The sequence below is a fragment of the Panthera tigris genome, chromosome A2 (assembly GCF_018350195.1).
Source record: "Panthera tigris isolate Pti1 chromosome A2, P.tigris_Pti1_mat1.1, whole genome shotgun sequence".
Taxonomy (NCBI): Eukaryota; Metazoa; Chordata; class Mammalia; order Carnivora; family Felidae; genus Panthera; species Panthera tigris.
Genome location: NC_056661.1, coordinates 63,694,784 through 63,716,601, shown reverse-complemented (window position 1 = coordinate 63,716,601; position 21,818 = coordinate 63,694,784). Strand labels below are relative to the sequence as shown.

At 40.7% G+C, this 21,818-nt stretch overlaps 1 long non-coding RNA gene across 1 annotated transcript; it reads left to right on the top strand.

Moving 5' to 3' along the window:
• Positions 1 to 6,524: 6,524 nt before the first annotated feature.
• On the top strand, positions 6,525 to 21,130 carry LOC122236418. The gene is made up of 5 exons (XR_006214471.1): positions 6,525 to 6,577; positions 7,087 to 7,201; positions 15,873 to 15,930; positions 19,339 to 19,434; positions 20,700 to 21,130. It is a non-coding gene; the product is annotated as an uncharacterized LOC122236418 (long non-coding RNA).
• The last annotated feature ends 688 nt before the right edge of the window (positions 21,131 to 21,818 follow it).

The following is a 21,818-nucleotide window of genomic DNA, read 5'->3' as shown; positions in this document are numbered from 1 at the left end:
GGAAGCCGGTGTTTCCAGGCATCGCTCCTTCCTCCAGATGAATGTTAGAATATCTGCAACACGATTATTCAACAGTTCCCCAGGCTCCAAGTTGACCTGGGCGTTCTCCGTAAAGACAATGCGTTTACAGTTCTTTTTGGAGGAATTAAGGAATGCAGTCCTGGTGGAGAATCTCCAATCAGTGTGAATAAATAAAAGCTTTGCTGACACTCTCAAGAGGGTGTGGAAATCTCCTCTTGACCTGCTGTCGGTATGGGCCCAGCATATTCAAAAGAGGTATATGAAGAATTCAAATGTCACACCAGTCAATTTACCAAGGTAATGGAATACAAGTAAAACAATGATTTTTTTAAAGGATCCTTCGGGGTGCTTGGGTGGCTCAATCAGTTAAGCATCCAACACTTGATTTTGGCTCAGGTCATGATCTTAGGATTTGTGAGTTCGAGCCCTACATCGGGCTCTATGCTGGCAGCACAAAGCCTGCTTGGGATTCTCTGTCTCCCTCTCTCTCTTTCTGCCCCCACCCAGCTCTGCCTCTCTCTCTAAATGAATAAATAAACTTAAAAAAAAAAAAAGATTCTTCTTTAGCATTCAGTACTATAGTTCGTGGTAACAAATTTTTAACGAAATAGTGTATGGAAAACCATTTCCAAACTATGAAGAGTAAGTATGTTGTACATATATTTCAATGTTTTCAGTATTTTTTACCAACTATTCTTTCACTGAATTCACTTGTAACAAATCTTGACTCGATGCTTACTATGTACCAAGCACCGGTGCAGACCTTGCCTTCCTGGGCAAATACAAAAGATCATCTCCGTGTCTGTGGAACATACAGAAGAGAAGAAGGGACAGAAAATAAACAGGTAATCAAACAAATAAAGAGATAATTTTAAATTTGAAGCCTAATGGGAGTAAGAGATGGCTTTTTAATTTTCTTTAGAGAAAATTCCAAGTAAAATAGCTAGATACTCTTCCCTTGAGGAGATAGGGCAGAACTCTTGTCCCTGTGAGTGTGGACTTGACTCAGAGACGTACTCACAGTAGAGTAAAGTAAGTGCTAAAGAAACAAATAGTAACTTTCCAGTGAAGAACACTGGCAGAGACCTCCTAACCAAGGGATCAAGGTTAACAGCACCAGTAGTAAATCGTGTTGATATCCCAGACGCCCGGGCTGTGTGCATGAAGAGGGCACTTCACCTCTGTGGATTCTCCCCCTAAAACCCATAACCCGAATCAAACTATGAGAAAATATCAGGCAAACCCAGATTTGATATGTATTCACACAGGTGGGTTGGCAAGATTCAGAGACGGGCTGCATACAGCAGGCAAGAAGATATTACTAACAGAAGTTGACCCACTGGTTTCTAGATCAAACAACTAGTTTGTGTTGGTAGCCCCATTGATGTAGATAAAGTAGGTTTGAGAATGTTCGATTTGGCAATCTGGTGGCTGAGACACTCACATGGTATGTGGGATCGGGAAGCCCCACAAAGATACCAAACTTGTTGTGTACCTGTAGGAGTTGTTAGAACAGAGAAGGTATTTGAATCCACAAGGTCACAGAAGGAGATAAAAGCTGAGTTCAGGCGACAGAGATGGGACAAACCAGCAAAGGTCACTGGGAAAGAAAGTCTGGGAAGTAAGAGAAAACCGAAAAGAAGAAAACGAAGATGGGCAGAAACAATGACAAGATAAGCAACCAATGCAAGGCTGAGTAAGGAGGAAGACGTCCCCCCACAGCCCCCAGAAGTCCTTGCAGCCCCTGCAGCCCATCAGAGTCTGGGCCAAGGTGATTCTCAGAGGCATTGGCAGGCAAGTCATCTGTGAGTGAGCCAGATGGTCATGAGGGGAAGTGAGCAAGAGGAAGCCGTATGTGTAGACAAGTAAGCGGGGGAATAGAGACAGAAGCTGGTGGAGATGAGACCCAGGCAGCTCTTGCTTATTTCCGTGGTGGTGTTTTTTTGTTTGTGTTTGTTGTGCTCTGGGTTTTTTTGTTTGTTTGTTTTTCCAAGATGGGAAGTGTCAGGGCATGCTTACTGCTGCTGGGAATGACCCCGTGATGGGGGGAGATCGTACGCACCTCCCTAGGACTGGGTGTCACAAATTCACACATGCATAAGGGCATGTTAATGGAGCCCACACTATCATCCTTTTTTTTTTTTTTAAGATTTATTTATTTTGGGGAAAGCTCAAGTGGGGGAGGGGCAGAAAGAGGAGGACAGAGCATCCAAAGGGGGCTCTGCCCTGACATGCTGACAGCAGCGAGCCCAATGTGGGGCTCGAACTCACGAACTGTGAGATCATGACCTAAGCTGAGGTCAGATGCTCAACTGACTGAGCCCCCCAAGGGCCCCATCTATGGTCCTATTTAAAGCTAGAGGAATTTGGTGAGTTTGGAGTCAGTTGGAATTGATTGGAGATGGAATCACAGGAATTGGTGAGATTGCCAAAGAAACTAAATTTGATTTGGTTGTAAGAAAAAAAAAATTGGCATTGTCAAGCCAGTAGTCCACTCTTGAACAATGAGAGTTCATAATTCATTGTATTTTGTATTATTTTATTTGTACCATTGCTACTTTGAAACTGCACCACATCTGATACTTTTCCCAGACATGCATGATTTCATCGATAATTTTATGCCTTTTCTCCCTTTTCTGGGTCTTTTATTTCTCTGTCAGTCACCATTCTACTAATCTTTTGATACACGTGTTTCTTGTTAAAGCTGAAAAGAATCTGATTCTTTCCTGAAAAGAAGTAAGTAGAAATAAGTAAAGTAGTTGAGGTTGTAGGAACTGACTTAATCATCAGGCCATTTAAACACCCTTGATTCACAGCCATTATGATTAACAAAACTTGTAATTTACAATTGAATATTATACAATTATGAATTATTTCAAAGGCTGGAAAAATCCTTAATGACGCAATTAATTTACAGTATTTATTTTTTCTTAAGGACTGCACTTGGAGTAGTGCAGGAGCCAGTGATGTGTAGTATATTTCCACCTCGGGGAATTTTAATGACCTATTAACTATTAACTGTTTACACCAGTCAGGAAAAATATGCTGCACTGACATAATTAAGGGAAAATGCATTAATCACATTTAATTATGTTTTTACTCTGTTGATCTATGATTATACAATTGTATGGTGTGTCTGATTTGGAAAGGACTGGAATTAGATGAGAAAATAAGGCTGTATCCTGTGTAAAATTAATGTGCATATTATGGTTGAAAATTTCAGTTGTGATAGTTCTTCTGAAAATAAATAGGATAATAATAGCAGTAACAACATTATCTGACATCTATTAACCGCTCGCTGAGTATTAGGTGCCATGCTAAGTGATAAATGAAGAGTTTTATCTAATCTAATCTTGCCATCAACCCTAGGAGGCTACTGCTATTTGAATCTCTACATGACCAAAGAGAAAGCCAGCAGAATACTTAATCTGCTCAAGTTTTCATAGCTAATAAATTGCAGACATTGGAAATGAATTCGATCAGCCTGATGAAGCACAAAAACCAGCTTTCAATAAACCAAAAATATCTGGACCGTGCCCTGTTTTCCATCCCCACTGACCCTGCTGTAGATTGAGGCCATATCATCGTGAACATCTGGTCAAACTCTTTGGCACCCACACTAGTCATCTTGGTGGAAGTATCCTCATTTCATCTTCCAAGATGAGGCCCCTGAAGCAAGGGGCCTCATCTTTTGATTTGAGCATGTGTGCTGCTCAAATTTAACCATCAGGTGGATCAGAATTATTTTAGCAGATACATTACTTTCTTGTGGGACCCATTGCCCTAATAAATCTACGAGTGAGTCCGTTCCTGATGTGGAATCCTGCTATATAAAGTATTGAAAAGAGTTACTTATGAATTAGGAAGCAATTGGATCCCCATCCCCAACGTCTTTTCACGTTGCACATGTTGGAGACTTCACAGGCTCCAAGATAGTGTAAATGCAAGCTCAGGCAAGTTTGCCCTGGTAGTTAGGTCCCTGGAAGTGTTCGTGTCCCTTTCCTCGATGTCCCACTGCAGCTTGCTCATGTCAGTACTTTGGTTTTTCTGAGATTGTAAAGATCAGTAGAATGTTTTGTTTCTCAACATCCCGCCTTGAGGATAGGTATGCTCTTTGGTTTATATTTATAATATAGATGCCCAATACAGTGAGTGCATTAGTGTAGAGACTCAACAAATACATTCCGAGTGTTTTGGGAGCTTTTTGTTACTGTTGTTGTTGTTGCTGTTTGTTTGTTTTTAATGGAACAAAGTTGCATTTGAAACGTGCCTTGGGGATACAAGGATCTGAATGATTGTGTCAGCTTTCAGGCAGAGGTGTGTGAAGGTGGATGGAGAGTTACGCCAAACACGTGTGGTGCATCACCCTTTCTTTTCATTGTTGCCAGTCACTTCGCTGATCTCTGATCTCGTACCCCAGACACCTGCCCGAAGGCTTCTCCTGGCTCAGGCTCAGCCCATGCACGGGACAGGCTGGAAGTGCCTGGATATTCATGCCCCAGGAAGCAGCCCTCAACCAATGAACAACCAACACTCTGGCTTCCAGGGCTCTGGGCCTGACTAACACTGAGGCTTGTTTTGTGCAGTCCCCATTGTGATCAACCTTATTAGGTGACAAACGTGTTAATGCATTCTGCCACGGGGAGAATGCCTCACTCCTCCATTACCAGGATCGTGTCCTAAAAAAATTACTTGACTCTAAATCCTTATCTAAGGGTCAGCTTCTGGGGAAGCCAGACTAAAACAGACAGCTGGACAAATGCACTCAACAAGGCGACAGAAGACTTACTCACCTGGACAGATTCCTTCCCTTAGGCATGCATTTGTATTATGGCCACCGTGTGGAACCAAAAGCAAGTTGGTGAGCAGGAAATAAACAAAAGCAGTGGGGTTTGATGAGTCCTGAATTCCAGTTAGTTGCTGATAGTCCCAGTCCGTGACTCCACGGTAGTGTCACTGATGGCATTTTCCATCACGAATTGGTCCACGCAGGTCCTCCCAGGTCTCGCTCGGGCCCTGACAGCCATTCGCCACAACATCTTCATAGCTTTCCTACAATTTCCAATCATGAGGTCATGGTTGCTGATTAATTTGAAATCAGGCTAAAGAATTATTGTGGAATTAGTACAATAATTAGTATTATTTTCTGTGCCTATTCCTGCAGCCAGTAACCAGCTCTGTAAATTCTGTGCAGTCAGTTCATCTCACTGGGCTTAGTTCCCACAGGCAAAGAATGGAAGCGACTCCACACTTAAGTGAGATGTTTCTAAAACACCCAGATCATCCTCCATAACAAGCGTTCCATAAAAGTTTGTTGAGAAATGTTTGTTTCTATTAATTCTGAGGACGAAGACAATGCTTTTCACGAATGTCTCAGTAGGTAGCAGACTACTTTATTGATTGATTGATCGATTGTTGAGTTTTAATTAGAAGGAGAGAGTGGGAGCTGGGAAGAGGGGCAGAGGGAGAGAGAGAATCTTAAACAAGCTCCCTGCTCAGCACAGAGCCCAACGCGGGACTCGATCCTACGACCCTGGTGTCATGACCTGAGCCGAAATCAAGAGTCAGATGCTCAACCAACTGGGCCACCCAGGTGCCCCATCCTAACAGACTACTTTAAAAACCATCTTGGACTTTGATACAAGAATTCCTTTCAGTGATACTTTTGGGGTTACTATGAACTCCAATTTCTATTTGCTATCTGTAGTGCCTCTGGCTCTGAATAGAAAAACTTAGGGTTAAGCCTTTGTTCAATACTATGAAGAAATCTATTCATTCATCATTGAAGTTTGAAGCTTTGCCAGGTGGAAATTAGCAAATGTTCACCCCCTGCCCTATATTGGACAGCAGGATGTAGAAATTGCTTAACCTTGCTCAATATGAGGAAAACTTATTTGTCTTTGAATTTATCTGACACTTTTTTAAAATTTATTTAAGAGAGAGAGAGAGAGAGAGATTGAGAGAGAGTAAGTTGGGGAGAGGAGCAGAGAGAAAAAGAGAGAATCTTAAGCAGGCCCCATGCTCCGCACAGAGTCCGACTCGGGGCTCGATCCCACAACCCTGGGATCACGACCTGAGCCGAAATCAAGAGTTGGACGCTCAACTGACTGAGCCAGCCAGGCACCCCTCTGACATTCAGTTATTGCTTGTACTGAGATTTTTTAAAAAATGTCAGTCTGATACTGTTTTCACATATATCAATACTAATCAATTCACATATCCACAAATATTTTCGAGTACTTTTAAATATCAGATACTGTTAACAGCATGAGATAAAATGATGAAATAAACCAGGACCTTACTCTTGGAGAGAGCACAGTGTGTGTATTACATACAGTAATTATATAATATAAAGGCAGAGTTTTTCAAGAGAGCTAGCAGTATATGGGGGTGAGGCATGATGGCAACAGCTGTCTTAGGGAAATTCTTTCTGCAAAACTGTCATTTTAGCTCACAAGGAAATGAGGGAGAGTGAGGTCATAATGGCTTAAAGGCCTTGGACAGCCAACGCATAAGGGAAGGGTCTGTCATCTGGGGAGATAATGAACAGACACAGGTAAGCCCTTACGAGTTTTCTCAGTGTCATGAGGCTACAAATTCTAAATGCAATGGAAATTAGAAACCGCTGGATGATATGAGAAGTAGAAATGCTGTTTTAAGTATGGCAGAGAAAGAAAAGACCTCCGGGTTGCAGGAGATGTCATCATGGGAAGCTTTCTGCAACGAGAGGCTTGGGGAACTGAGGTCCCGTGTGGATTTTAAGAGTGGCTGGATCAGGGAAGGGTGTCGGCCTAGCATCTATCCAGAAGAGTGTAAGGCATGGAAAGTGAGCAGTGATTCTGGCCAATTAGACGGTGGGCGAAATGAAAAAGAATAAGGATGAATATTTCTGTCTCTATCACTATACTGTGAAATTCTCAGCAGCAGAGAAATAAATATCTTTGCTTATCTTTGTAGCAATAGATCCTAGAGAGGAACAGCCATTCAAAACTCCCCAACGATAAAAGATATGAATGTTTCACAAATAAAATAGCTCAAGGACTAGGGTTTGAATTGTGTCTCTAGAATCTACTATCTCCCACTGGAGCGACCCTGGGCCAGTACGTTGCCTTCTCAGAATCTCACCTCCGTCGGCATTCAAGAACAAGTATCTGCCATCTTCCAAGGACTAATCCCTCACGTGAGTAAAGACAAGATCAAGATGTTTGCCAGTGTGAAAAGGCACACAAGTTTGCTTTTCATATATTCTTTATGAAATAAGAAGAGAGAATATTCTCCAACACCACAGCACGGATACACATCTAAGTAAGATGCTATATTAAATCCAGTTAAGACCTCTGTCCTAGATATCCATCTAGTGGGAAAGATATAAGCAATGGGGGTATTTAACATCAAATAGCATCTACAGAAGAAAGGGAATATTGCAAAAGTAAACTAAGCTACACTATGTAAACACTCTTTCTAAATTGTAAAGCAGCCTACAAGCCTATACATAATGTCTAGGTCGTTATGTTAGGACTGAAGTGTCTTCTTCCCAAATCTGTATGTAGAAGCCTCAACCCCCAATGTGAGTGTATTTGGAGACAGGACCTGTAAGGAGATAAGAAAGGTTACATGGGGTTACCCGGGGGGGGCGGGGCTTCACTTAATTTTTTTAATGTTTATTTATTTTTGAGAGAGAGACAGACAGAATACAAGCAGGGGAGGGGAAGAGAGAGAGGGAGACACAGAATCCGAAGCAGGCAGGCTCTGAGCTGTCAGCACAGAGCCCGACGCGGGGCTCGAACCCATGGACCGGGAGATCACGACCTGAGCCAAAGTTGGATGCTCCACTGACTGAGCCACCCAGGCATCGCAATTTAATAGGACTGGTGTCCTTATAAGAAGATGAAGAAATACCAGAGATTTCTTTCTGTCTCCCCATCTCTCTGTGTCTCCAAACATATACAAAAAGGGCCATGTGAGGACTCAGAATGAAGTCACTCTTTATAAGTTAGGAAGAAAGATCTCACCAGACACCGATCCTGAAGGCACATCGATCTTGGACTTGTCGCCCCCAGAACTGTGAAAAACACATTTCTGTTGTTTAAGACTTCCCGCCTGTGGTATTCTGTTATGGCAGTCCCAGCAGACGAATATACCGTGTCCTTGTCTGTCTCTGTCTCTATCCGCATCTATATGTGTATCACTATCTGGCTGTCTATATCTGTATTCCTGGATTCCTGACTCTAAATCTGTGTATTTTCCAACTTTCTAGAAACTTTTAAAACTTGTTTCCACTTTTACAAGGCCTAGCTTGTGTGCTCTCGTGAGACCTGCATGAGTTAAGGTGATAGGCCACGGACCGTGTGCCTGTTAGTTGCATGGGCGCTATTCTGCAGGTGATCGAGCTGATCAAATCCAGGAAGGGTGGAGTGATAATGTGTCAGCAGGATGAAAACCCGAGGGTGGGTAGTTCCTGGTGCCCAGTTGAAGAAAGCACAGCTTGCCATTCCGATGGATTTATGGGCAGTGGTCAATACTCGTGATAGGTTGTAAGGGTCTCTAAGGTTGAAAAGCAAAGCCTTAACTTGGCATCTTGGCTTGGAAACTGGAAATCTGTATCCATGTTGTTAATGGGAGTGCTTGGGCATGATGTTGCAAATAGTGTTGTCAAAGTGCAGGCACTGAACCCCCACCAGAGTCATTCGGGGTTGTTGTAACATGCAGACAAGCTTACTGCATCAGAATCCTTGGGGGGGCTGGGTGGCTCAGTTGGTTAAGCTTCCGACTGCAGCTCAGGTCATGATCTCTGGATTCATGGGTTCGAGCCCCATGTCAGGCTCTGTGCTGACAGCTCAGAGCCCGGAGCCTGCTTCGGATTCTGTGTCTCCCTCTCTCTCTGCCCCTCCCTGCTCTCTCTCTCTGCCCCTCCCTGCTCGCTCTCTCTCTCTCTCTCTCTCTCTCTCTCTCTCAAAAATAAATAAACATTAAAAAAGTAAATTAAAGAAAAGGGATATGACAAAATATACATTATGGTTAAGTAAAATGGTTGTATTTTGAATGTAATATACACTGCATTTTTAGAGTATGTCTTCTATTAAAAATAGAAGCTTCTATTAAAGCTTCTATTAAAAATATAAGATGAAATGAATAGATGTTCAAAAAAAAAAGAAGACCTGAGAGAGAATGCATCACCAACATATTTGCACTGCAAGAAATGTGGGGGAGTTCTCCAGGAAGAAGGAAAGAAAAGCATAAAGATTTGGTTCTACTGAAAGAAAGAATACAAGAAATGGTAATTATGTAAGTAAACATAAGAGACAGCTGCTAAGTTTTAAGAATTTCTTTATTTTTTTTAAATATGAAATTTATTGTCAAATCGGTTTCCATACAACACCCAGTGCTCATCCCAACAGGTGCCTTTCTCCATGCCCATCACCTACCCTCCCCTCCCTCCCACCCCCCCATCAACCCTCAGATTGTTCTCGGTTTTTAAGAGTCTCTTATGGTTTGGCTCCCTCCCTCTCTAACTTTTATTTTCCCCTTCCCCTCCCCCATGGTCTTCTGTTAAGTTTCTCAGGATCCACATAAGAGTGAAAACATATGGTATCTGTCTTTCTCTGTATGGCTTATTTCACTTAGCACGACACCCTCCAGTTCCATCCATGTGGCTACAAAAGGCCCTATTCCATTCTTTCTAAAACATAGTTTACTGATTGTTTTAAAAATGTATGACAAAGGCCAGGAGGAGAGAAATAGACGTGAATTGTTGCTTCTTAAACCATATGCCCCAGTGTCATCTTATGTGAAAATAGATCGTGACAGCTTAAAGATTTATACTGAAAAGTCAGAGCTATAACTTTTAAGTAAGCATTTGTAAAGGATAAAAGAAATCTCTAACAGGCTAACGATGGAGAAAAAGTATAGTCAAAAAAATTCTTAGTACAGAAATAAAGTAGAAAAGGGGGGGGAAGGGCAAAATACTCTAGGTAAATAAAACTTAGGTGAAATTAAATTAATTAAATGAGTGGTTCAAACATTTAAAGTACAAAGACCCCACTTTTCACAGTACGTGAAGACTGAGACCCAACTATATGTAGATGACCCGAAATCCTGTTTAATATAAAGACACTGAGAGGTAGAAAAGAAGTAAAGAAAGCGATGGACAGAGGTAAATCACAGAAAAACTAATCAAAGAAACAGAGTGGCTATGGATGCCAGACAAAAGTATATTTCAGAGCAAGAAATATTGCCAGGTTTGAGAAGGTCATTTCATAATGATGAAGAGGCCAATATTTCAGGAGGATATTCTTAATACATTAACACCTAATAATAGAGGTTTGAAATACATGAAGTAAAAATAACTGATAACAAAGGGGAAAAAATAGACAGGGACGCCTGGGGGCTCAGTCGGTTAAGCCTCTGAGTCTTGATATCAGCTCAGGTCATGATCTCAGGGTTCGTGAGAGGTAAGGTCTATACAGACAGAAGGGAGCCTGCTTGGGATTTTCTCTCTCCCTCTCTCTCTGCCCCTCACCCACTCTCTTTCTCTCTCTCACAAAAGTAACTAAAATAAACTTTAAAAAGGAGGGCAGTATTGTTTTTAAACCATTTATCTGCAGAAGTAGCTGAATCAGGCTTAATCCTACGTTGAAGGGAATGCACGTGCTGAAGGTGTATGCATTATCGAAGTTCATTATTCCCCAACAATTTTTGGTGACAGAACAAAGAAATAAAAATATTTTAATAAGATTTATAAGATGCACATGTGTGTATATATATACACATACATATATGTATATATGTATATAATACATACATACATATGTATATATATTTATGTATATATGTATATGTATATATAATATATAATATATACACATACATACATATATATGTATATATGTACATGTATATGTATATATGTATATACATATATGCATATATATGTACATATATACATATATACATATATGTACATGTATATACACACATATATATGTATGTATATATATTTATGTGTATATATATATGTATATGTATATATAATATATATATAATATATACACATACATACATATATATGTATATATAATATATACACATACATACATATATATGTATATATAATATATACACATACATACATATATATGTATATATAATATATACATATACATACATACATATAAATATATACATATACATACATATAAATATATAATACATACATATACATACATGTGTATATATATTATATATATTATATAATATTATATATAATATATAATATTATTATATATATAATATATATATATAATATATATATATATAATAAAGCTCCTGTGTCCTGTTGAAATTTGCGTGGCAGGATTCTCCTTAAATACTTCCTCCTCCTGCGGCACCTGGGGGCTCAGTCTGCTGGGCGTCTGACTTCGGCTCAGATCATGATCTCATGGTTTGTGAGATGGAACCCCGTCAGCTGTGCTGATAGCTCGGAGCCTGGAGCCTGCTTTGGATTCTGTTTCCCTCTTGCTCTCTCTGCTCCTCCCCTGCTCACACTCTGTGTCTCTCTCTCTTTCAAAAAAATACATAAATAAAACATTAACATCCCCTTATTTTCACCCCCAGGTCTCCTTTTCTTTACAGGAAACTTTGGTAAGATAAAAAGCAGACTTCTCCTAAAATAGAAATTCACCTGAGTCTCTGTGTTGTAGTCCTGAATCTAATGTAACATTGTACTCATAACAAGAAAGAAAGAAAGAAAGAAAGAAAGAAAGAAAGAAAGAAAAGAAAGAGAGGAAAGAAAAGAAAGGAAAGGAAGGGAAAAGAAAAAAGAAAAGAAAGGAAAAGAACAGAAAGGAAAAGAAAAGAAAGAAAAGAAAATAACACCAGACTCCTCGCTTTCTCTTCCACCATGTCAGTTGCTGGTTTGCAGCCTTTTGCAGCCATGCCATAGCAGGTGAGCCCCACATACAAAGCAGGTAAGCTGAAGTGCAGTGTGTGATTTGGAGAGGCTGGGGGAGCCGGGAAGGGGTCAGAGGAAGGCAGGAACTCACCCCCACCTTCTCCCTCTCTGCAGGCATAATGCTCTCTGAAGCCTCCAGTTTATTTTTGTTTTTTAATGTTTATTTTTGACAGACAGCACAAGCAGGGAGGGGCAGAGAGAGAGGGAGACAGAGGATCCCAAGATCTCTCCTGTGATCTCCACACTGACAGCAGAGAGCCGATGTGGGGCTTGAACTAGTGAACCACCAGATCATGGCCTGAGCTGAAGTTGCACACTTAACTGACTGAGCCACCTAGGCACCCCTGAAGCCTCCAGTTTTTAAAGAGTAGGTCTGAAGTCGAATGTCTGCCCTCAGGACTGTCCTCAGGTCTCATCTGTCTGTATCCTTGGCTCCGCACGTGTCCAACAAGCTTCCCTACAACATACTTCTTCCAGCCAACACTGTCCTGGCTTTCTGATTTTTATCTCTGGGCAGGGGCAGCCCTCCCTAAGACTCTCGGTCAGTGGTGGGCCTCAGACCAGCAGGCACCAGGCTCCTGGGGACACCGGCACGGCTCAAGAATGAGCTTCAGGTTGTTTACAAAGGGCCCGGGACACCTGAGGACCAGTCCCTGGCTGGTCTTGGAAGAGCCCCAAAGCTGCAGGTGTTTATGATTGGTTACAGGATGATGCTTCGATATGATTGCAGTGAAAAAAGAAATAAAGAGCTGTAGTGAAAACCCTTTCTAATCTTCGGTTTACAAACTTGTTAGGGGTGCACAGGGTCATCAGGAAAGGTAAAAATTGATGACCTCCAATCTGCCTTTGAAATGTCAGCTCCCCAGAGATGACCCCTTACCTGGACCTCCCCTGCACCTCCCCACCCTGATTCTGCACCCCCCCCATCATTCCCGTCTTGTGGGGTGGGCTTTAGAATTATTGGCGTGGGGAGTTCTGTTTGATATGGTATTTCTGGAAGTCTGATCTCCAGTTACTAATTTATCTCAGTATAACTACTACTTGTACCGTATCTGCAGTAATAATCATAAATACAAAACTAAGGTGCAACAGAGAAGTGTTTATCGAGGGGTTAGGTGTGCTAACAGTTTATCGGAAATGACCAAAATGCGTAAATCTGAGATAATGTGTAAGTAAATATTTGCACATAGCCTCAAGTAATAGTCATTAGGACAATGTTTGCAAATCATTTGCAAAATGTGTTTTATTACCATTCCAGGAAGGGAAAGACGGAATGAGACCAACCGAAGTTTAGTGGCACTATAAAAAGTGTATACGGAAGACAGAATGATATGAACATTTAATCTAGGACAGGCTAATAATAATGGGATTTTTGCCAATACGTTAAATTTTAATTTTATCTCCTCAATGTTCACATCAAAGTTTTGCTTTAAAAATTTGAAAAATAAAACAGCATTTAATTAGAAAATACGTTTAAAAATAAATCAGAAGGAATTGCCTGAGAACATATAATGAGCATGGCCTTTATTATTCTCCTTTATTTATTTTTAAATGTTTATTTTTGAGAGAGTGAGTGAGAGAGTGCACACCAGTGAGGGAGGGGAAGGCGGGGGTGGGGGTGCAGAGGGTCTAAAGCCGGCTCTGTGCTGAAGGCAGAGAGCCCAACACGGACTCGAACTCACAAACTGTGAGATTATGACCTGAGCCGAAGTCGGATACTTAACTGACTGAGCCACCCAGGTGCCCTCTTTAATTTTTAACTGTGAAAAAAATTGTTTTAAAAGTCTTTTAATAATTAAACAATAAGTCTGCCAATAAGTGTTTCTGAGGTATAATTGATTTGTTTGCAGTCTGCCAAGGATCAATCACATGGGTAGGGCTCAGTTCTCATGATGCCCAGGAGTGAAAAGCATTCTCTGCTAGAAATATCTTCAGTCATACAGTATTTTGATATGATTCTTAACACACTATATTTTTCTTCACTTATTTTTTAAAGGTGTCCATCAGTCATGCCATTGCATGTGGAGGGAGGGAGGGAGGTTATTTTCAAAGCATTTCTGACTCATAAGGAAATCTTTCAAGCATTTACACCTTTAGAAAACATGTTTACCCAAATATTATTACTAGAATGATAACTATCAAGCAAGAAAATCATGTAATAAAATAATTACTTTAAGCATCAAAGTTTTATAAGACTCTACAGAGCATACTCATGCAGAGTTCAGGAATCTTGAAAGAATCTTCTGTTAACAAATTACGTTTGCAAGAACAATTTCTTTTCCTTTTTTTTTGGTTTTGCATCCAAATACCTGTCCCAGCTGTGAACTTGTTTTTCACTCTCTTTAAAATTTAAATTTATCATTTATAAATTAAACTGTAGGAATGCCCTGATACCATCAATAAAGTTGTTTATTCACTGAGCCTCTTATCTTTCCAGGCAAAGATTTTATACATGTTGAATTATATTTGTTTTTTAATTGAGATATAAGTGACATATAACGTATTAGTTCCGGGTAAACAGCATAAGGATTCGATATTTGTATACATTGTGAAATCCTCACCATACTAAGTCTAGTTAATACGTATCTCCACACATAGTTGACGTTTTTCTTGTGATGAGGAGTTTTAAGGTCTGCTCTCTTCGCAACTTTCAAATATGCAGTACAGTGCTATTAACTATAGTCACCATGCTATACGTTACATCCCCGTGACTTATTTATTTTATAACTGGAAGTTTGTACCTTCTGACACCATTATATATTTTTTTGTGTGACTGAGAATAATATGTAATAGAATTTATCGGAAGTCCAAGACTTAAGCTTTAGCAACACCAAAACCGGCAGCTATCACATTTGGAAAATCCCTTGTTTTAATGCGCCCTTCTGACTCTTGATAGAAGTAGGAAGTCAGCTCCAGGCAATTCTGCAGGCAGGGCTCCAAGAAACTTAATGCCCCACCTCTTTCTCCTGCCTTTCTCTGATCTCCTGCAAAAATTCCCCCCTAACCCAACCCTACTAGAGCGCTAAGGAACAAGGAATACAGGTCATACGATGAATACAATGCAGGGTGAAGGGTATACATTGTGAAGAGTTGATTTTGTAAGAACCAATGGAGGAGTTTCATTTGAACCATTTGGCACAGATACATGCCCCAAGTTTCATGTTAATCTTTCGTTCCAAGTTTGGTGGGTCCACCTAGTCACACACATGGCTCAGGAAGCATAGGCCAGCCTTCCCTAAACTCGTGAGGGGAGGGCTTACTGCCCTGGAGAAGATGACTTGGAGGGCGACGGGATGTGTGCTTCCTACGAGCAATCGAAGCCCAAGAAAGTGGAGAAGGAAGCGGATGATCTAGGGAAGTTTAATGTCTTTTCCCGGACCCACCAAACGCGCCATACTTTTTCCTCCTAAGGAGGGGGTGGGGGGGCAGGAAATAGAGGGTCCTGATCACTGAACCATAATGGGGATACAGGAAAACCTGAGTTGTAAAGGAATGGACCCTCTTTGTGGACATCAGGTAATCTGTGCGTGGGGTTATACAGTGTGCTGATATCCAGCCCCCCTCCTCTTTCTTTCACCTGATGATTGTAGCGTCTCTTGACCAGCCTTGCCCTAGACAGGTATTTCCTTAAGGATGGAAAAACCGTACATTCCACTGCTGTCATCCGACGCTCCTACATTCGTTAGCCATCATTCTCATCAGCCGGTGCTACTTGGATTCCACAGATAAAGACTTTTTCCTTCCCCCTTTAATTACCAACTGTTAGATTACAGTGTTGGAACAATAGTCATCTCAAATAGCAACAAACCATTACTATTTTCTTTATATATTTTTTAAACATCATTAACATTTGAAAACTCCTGTAAGCAAGAGATTAACAAACGCTTTTCCCCTTCTGCAGGAGAAACTGACCCTTGGTTAACTTCTTGGCCGTGTTTCCCTGGAAACAGATAAAGACCGTAAGTTACCAAGTACCATTGCTTATAGTAAAAATTACCACTCATTGGGCAAATTGGATCTAGCCGGGAAGAATAATGAGATACAAAGCCATATCTACCGGCTTCCCTGAGTGTGATCACTCCTGGGATTGAATCCTTCTGGAGCCCATGATACCTAGTCAAAAAAAGACACTCTCTTTTAGAAATATCTTCAATAATATAGGCTCTGAAGCTGTTCCAAGAGATATCAGCTCCTGTAGGGAATGCGGCTCTTTGTACAAGGCAGCTGTCACACCCTGCCACATGGCTGTCATCTCACTGCACCCGAGCTATCTGATGTGTGGCTTCAAGAGCCTGACCAACAAGAAATGCGCGGGGTACCCTCCTGGCAAGCTCTGATTCCTGTTTTTATATTCTACTGACAGATCAACCCCACGTAAGGCCTATCGTAATCTGTCGAGTCTCAATGTCTAGTTTAACCAAAGAAGGCCCTTTACTGGGCACTGCGGGCTTTCCCTGTATTGTGACACTGTAAAATAGTCCGGCAAAGCCTTGTGTGTTCTCTGTCCAGCTAGAATTAGATTTCTCTGATAAACTCTGCTTCCTTTTGGTGGAGAAACAGATTTGGAAAAAGACAGGGGCTGCCACATTATTACTGTTTTCCTACTCGTTGAAATCAGCGTATCATGACTTCTAGACCTTTTCCACGAACACAAAAATATAATTTAAAGAATCTTGTGATTAATTGAATTGGTTAAGTTGAGCATAAGTTCTTTAGTATTATACTTGCAGCTTTTCTCTTTTATACTGATAGCATTAACATAATCACTTATTTGCTTAACCCTGCACTGTAACAGCAATTTCAATACAATAATACCGCTAATTCCATGAATAATCAGGCGACTGAATATATTGTGGGATTTCATGTGGCTGTTCTTTTGTTCCTTAATGTACTTCCCACTCAGTTGTCATAGACATGGTTTATAGACAGGTTTTAGATCACCAGAAACAATTCTTTCCTCCCTGTAGCTATTAATAAAATAATTTGAAATAGAAGTATGTTCCATTTTCAATCTGTGTTCAAATTCTCCTTTCTATATAATTCCATTTTTTTAAACAGCTGCATATTTGTGTTTCAATATCAAAATGATATTTTATGATCAAAAAAGCCTCAACCTACTCCTTCCGCTGCCTATAATTAAGAATTGTATTCGTTTCTTTCTATTATTTTAGTAATTTCATTTTGTATAGTAAATATATGCTGTTATGTATATAGTCTATTCACACATATATCTTAATATCTTAATTTCTTCGTTTTATATAAAATATGTCATATTGCTATTGCGATTTTTAATATTTCCCATATAATTGGATTTGTTAGGATGCATGGAGTAAGGATTGTGTGCACAGAACAGGGCTTTGTAAAGTGTGGCCATTTCATGGACTGAGAATCATACAGGACGGAGTCTTCAAACAACTCCCATGGAGCACATATCAGGGCTATAAAAGATGATCATAAAATTATTAATCAAGGGCACCTGGGTGACTCAGTTGGTTAAGCATCCGAATCTTCATTTCAACTCAGGTTGTGATCTCATGGTTCTTGAGTTCGAGCCCTGCATCGGGCTCTGTGCTGACAGCTCAGCACCTGCTTGGGATTCTCTCTCTCTCTCTCTCTCTCTCTGTCCCTCAAAAGGAAGGAAGGAAGGAAGGAAGGAAGGAAGGAAGGAAGGAAGGGAGGAAAAAAGAAAGACACTTAAAAAATATTAACCAAATAAAATTTGATTAAATAATTAAAATGTGTATATGTGCATGTATATATTTTTATATTTTATACTTGTAATTTTTAAAACTATTTCTTCACCCTCATTTTTAACGCTTATTCCAGACTGTGATGGCAGATAGTGTCCATCTTACACGCTGGAGCATGACCAGTGCCTAACACATTTCCTTTACAAAAAAGGAATTTAATATATAATTGTCGAATGAATGAATGCAGCTTCCAGGAAGAGTCCATTTTAAACACAATTTGTAAAATATGAACAGGAAGAGAAGTTTCTGCAGTCTAATGTAGGTCGTAACTGGAAATAAAGTCATGATCCTCAGCTTTTCCAGCACCTAAACTTCATTTCCACCCGCCAGACATAAAGTGTGGACTTGCCTTTTGGGAATAATCACGTCAGCCCAGTTTCACATGACAGAGTAACATAGAGCAATTAAGTGTGTTGACTTTGAACTCAGATGGACAGTCATTTGATTCTTGGCTGTTGCTATGTGATAGTGAAGAATCCTGAGCAATTACTCCACAAACCCAATTAAAAATTATGAAGCACGGGTGCACCTGGGAGCCTCAGTCGGTTAAGCGTCCAACTCTTGGTTTTGGCTCAGGTCATGATCTCAAGGTTCGTGAGTTCCAGCCCTGCATTGGGCTCCAGGCTGACAGCACAGAACCTGCTTGGGATTCAATCTCTTCCTCTTTCTCTGCCCCTACCCCCACTTGAGCTCTCTCTCTCTCTGTCTCAAAATAAATAAATAAGCTTTAAAAAAAGAATTATGAGGCACAGATAATACATAACAATGTTTCTGTAGATGTTATATCTAATTTGTTACACAAATTCTATTTACATATTTATATATATTATGTGTTTTATTTATTTGTTTTTTAAAAATGTTTCTTTATTTATTTTGAGAGAGGGAGAGACCGTGCCTGCACATAGGGGAGGGGCAGAGAGAGCGGGAGAGAGAATCCCACGCAGACTCCTCTCTGTCAGGACAGAGCCTGACATGGGGCTCGATCTCCCAAATGGTGAGATCAGGACCTGAGTCAACTTCAAGAGTTGTATGTTTAACCAACTGAACCGCCCAGGTGCCCAGTAAGTGTTTTATTTATAAAGATGTTATATAGCATCTGCTATATTCTCTGTAGAATAAGAGTCCGGTCCAGTAGGATATTGCCGAGGAGTGATGTGTGATGGAATCTGAGCATTTGGTCAATGTGTCAGGTTAATTAGAAGCTCAAGGAAGAAATGAACTGCTAACAGCCCAGTTGAAATTCCTGAATGCTCCCTGAGGTCATGGTGTGCAGGTTACTTGTAGGGACCCCCAGAAGTGAGATGACGAAAGTAGATATGGAGGTGTTAAACACATTTTCCCTGCTCTGGGCCTGTCACGTAACATGAATGATTCCTTCAATGAAAAAGAAGACCCTAGAATACTAGATTCCTTGGGAAAAAGAGCAGTCTCCTTGGACACATTTCTGCAAGTACCTAAGATCCTTTCCGTTCCATGCCCTGACTCCATTGATACACCTTTGCCTGTCAAAATTTTTCTCAACGTTGCACTTTTTGCTTGTTGACAAAACTTCTTTCCTTTGATCAGAAGTTTAGAGTTCCTGCATTCCCCCATTAATTCATGTCTTGTCTTGGAAAGGAAAGTCTGCGAGAGCGTCAGTGTCATTCAGCTGGACACCGTCAGCATCGACACACTTCGGCTCCTGCTGACTGTTTATTCTTCACAGTGTGGAAGGTACGGGTATTGACTTTAAGTTTCAAGAAAAATGATTAGTTGGAATTCTGTTCAGTTGCTGGCACTTCTAATAAAGTATACCCTTAACATTTGCAGACTTAGAATTCCAAATTTTGTCTAATCATGGACCCATATGTCACATGATTTGCAATTTGGCTGAGGCATGAGGTTGAATCCCACTCACTCGAGAGGCTGGCAGTAACTCTCCAAGTGATGAAAATTTCGTTTCTTGGTGAGAAACGATACCTAAGAGTAACCTAGACTAGTTGGAAATTTGGGGATACTTGAAGCTCTCTTGGTGAGTTGCCCAAGACATTTAATTGAGCTCTTCTATATTTGCGAGCAATTGTTATGAAAGAAAAAAACAATGGATTCGCCACAGAATAAAAATAAATTGCTGTTTGGCCTTAGGGCATTCAGTATGTCTGAGAGGCAGCAAGTCTTTGGGGAGGGAGACAGGGCTACAAATGAAGAGAGGGGCACCTGGATGGCTCCGTCAGTTGAGCGTCCAACTTTGGCTCAGGTCAGGATTTCATGGCTCGCAAGTTCGAGCCCCGCGTCAGGTTCGCGGCTGTCAGCACAGAGCTTGCTTTGGATCCTCTGTCCCCGTCTCTCTGCCCCTACCTCCCTTGAGCCCTCTGTCTGTCAAAAATAAACATTAAAAATCAAAAACCAACAAGCAAACAAACTACAACAGCAACAAAAAGAACAAACGGAGCGAGCTACAGACCACATGAAGGGGTCTGTAATTACCCTGAAGCAAAGCAGTACTCAGATGCCCAGGGATGATGAGCATCCAAGATCCATGTCCCCTGAGGTACAATCACATTGTCACCTTACTGCTTGAGTTCCTCCTGCCCTTGTACATGTCCTTATATGTTCAACCAGTCATGTGTTTGCTCATTTTAGAACAGAGCTCTGTCTCCATCATGTCTCAGTCTAGTCGTTGGAAATGATACAATTCCAGCCTGTAAATTTCAGGCTTGATCATGTGTATGCCAGGTGTCTAGATACTTCCCTTCTTCCTGTTAAAAAAAAAAAAAAGATCTGGGAAAAGCCTGAAACTGTACTTACACTCTTTCTAAGCAATAAAAATAATTTCCTGCCAGAGATCACCTTCTCCTCATGCTTCAGTTACAATCATAGGCACCAAACTGAAACCTTCTAACTTGGTGCCACATGAGAAGACTCACCATTATTTCAAAGTTTTGATTGCTTTTTGGAAGCCAACTTTGCTGACACTGTGTCTCGTTAAATCCCTGCAGTTGCCAACTGTGGTGTCCTCACGTAAAACAGAAATGCCCACTTGTGAGCGGGCGGTGAGGATTCACCGAGAATTCATTAGAACAAGCTTGATGCATTAACTTCTGGAAGTTTCAGATTTCTTCCATTCGCCGATGATACTATCTCCCTTGACTATACCATAAAATACGGCGTGTTCGCCCTTGAATCCTGCAGTGGCCAGCCCGGTCCCTACTACAGGGCGCTCAAAAAATGTGTGTGACGTGTCCAAGATACGTATCAAATGTAAACGTGTTTGGGTGAAGCGGCTATTATCATCCATACGAGGCATTCTATAAATTCTGACTACAGATGTCTTCATTTGGATTCAATCTCCCATAAAATGTTCTTTTACAAGGCAAAATATGAAGATTCCCCCAGAAATAGACTTTTTGATGAGCTGTTGAGATTCACATAAATTGTAATGACAAAATTCTGTGTGTTTCAATTGTAACTCTTGGTAATAAAATCACTACCATTATATACTGGTCCGTTCAAAACACCGTGGCTAATTAGGTTCACACACCTGACAGATGGCTTTTCTCTCCTAAATTGATTAAATGAGATTTAATTACTAACAAAAGAATTCACAGCTAATTCGGGAAACAAATATGAAATTGATTCATTTGATGAAAAGCGCAACCATAACTTGGCATCGGAATATAGGTTGCATATGGTATACTTTTTCTCAGTGCACGACGGTTACAAAAGAAGAAAATTATCAACTGATTCATCAGCGCTTGTGAAGTCTCAATAATTAATCGTAGTTTTACAGGGGAAGATGTCAAAAATTGATATTCTAAATGAGCTCTGCTGGTTTGAACCAATTAATAGTTTAAAGGGTGTTGAGATTAAAATCCCAGTTCAGTTACTTACTTGGTATGAAACATCAGTCAAGTTATTTAAATATCCGGGTTTCATTATCTGTGAGATAGGGCTAATAATCATGCCTTTCCCAGAGATTGTTAGGAGGGTTTGGTGAGAATGCATGTAAGGAACTTAGGGCACTAAGCTGAAAACATTAGAAATAGGATATCAGGGGACCTGGGTGGCTCGGTCGGTTGAGCCTCCGACTTCGGCTCTGGTCATGATCTCACGCTCTG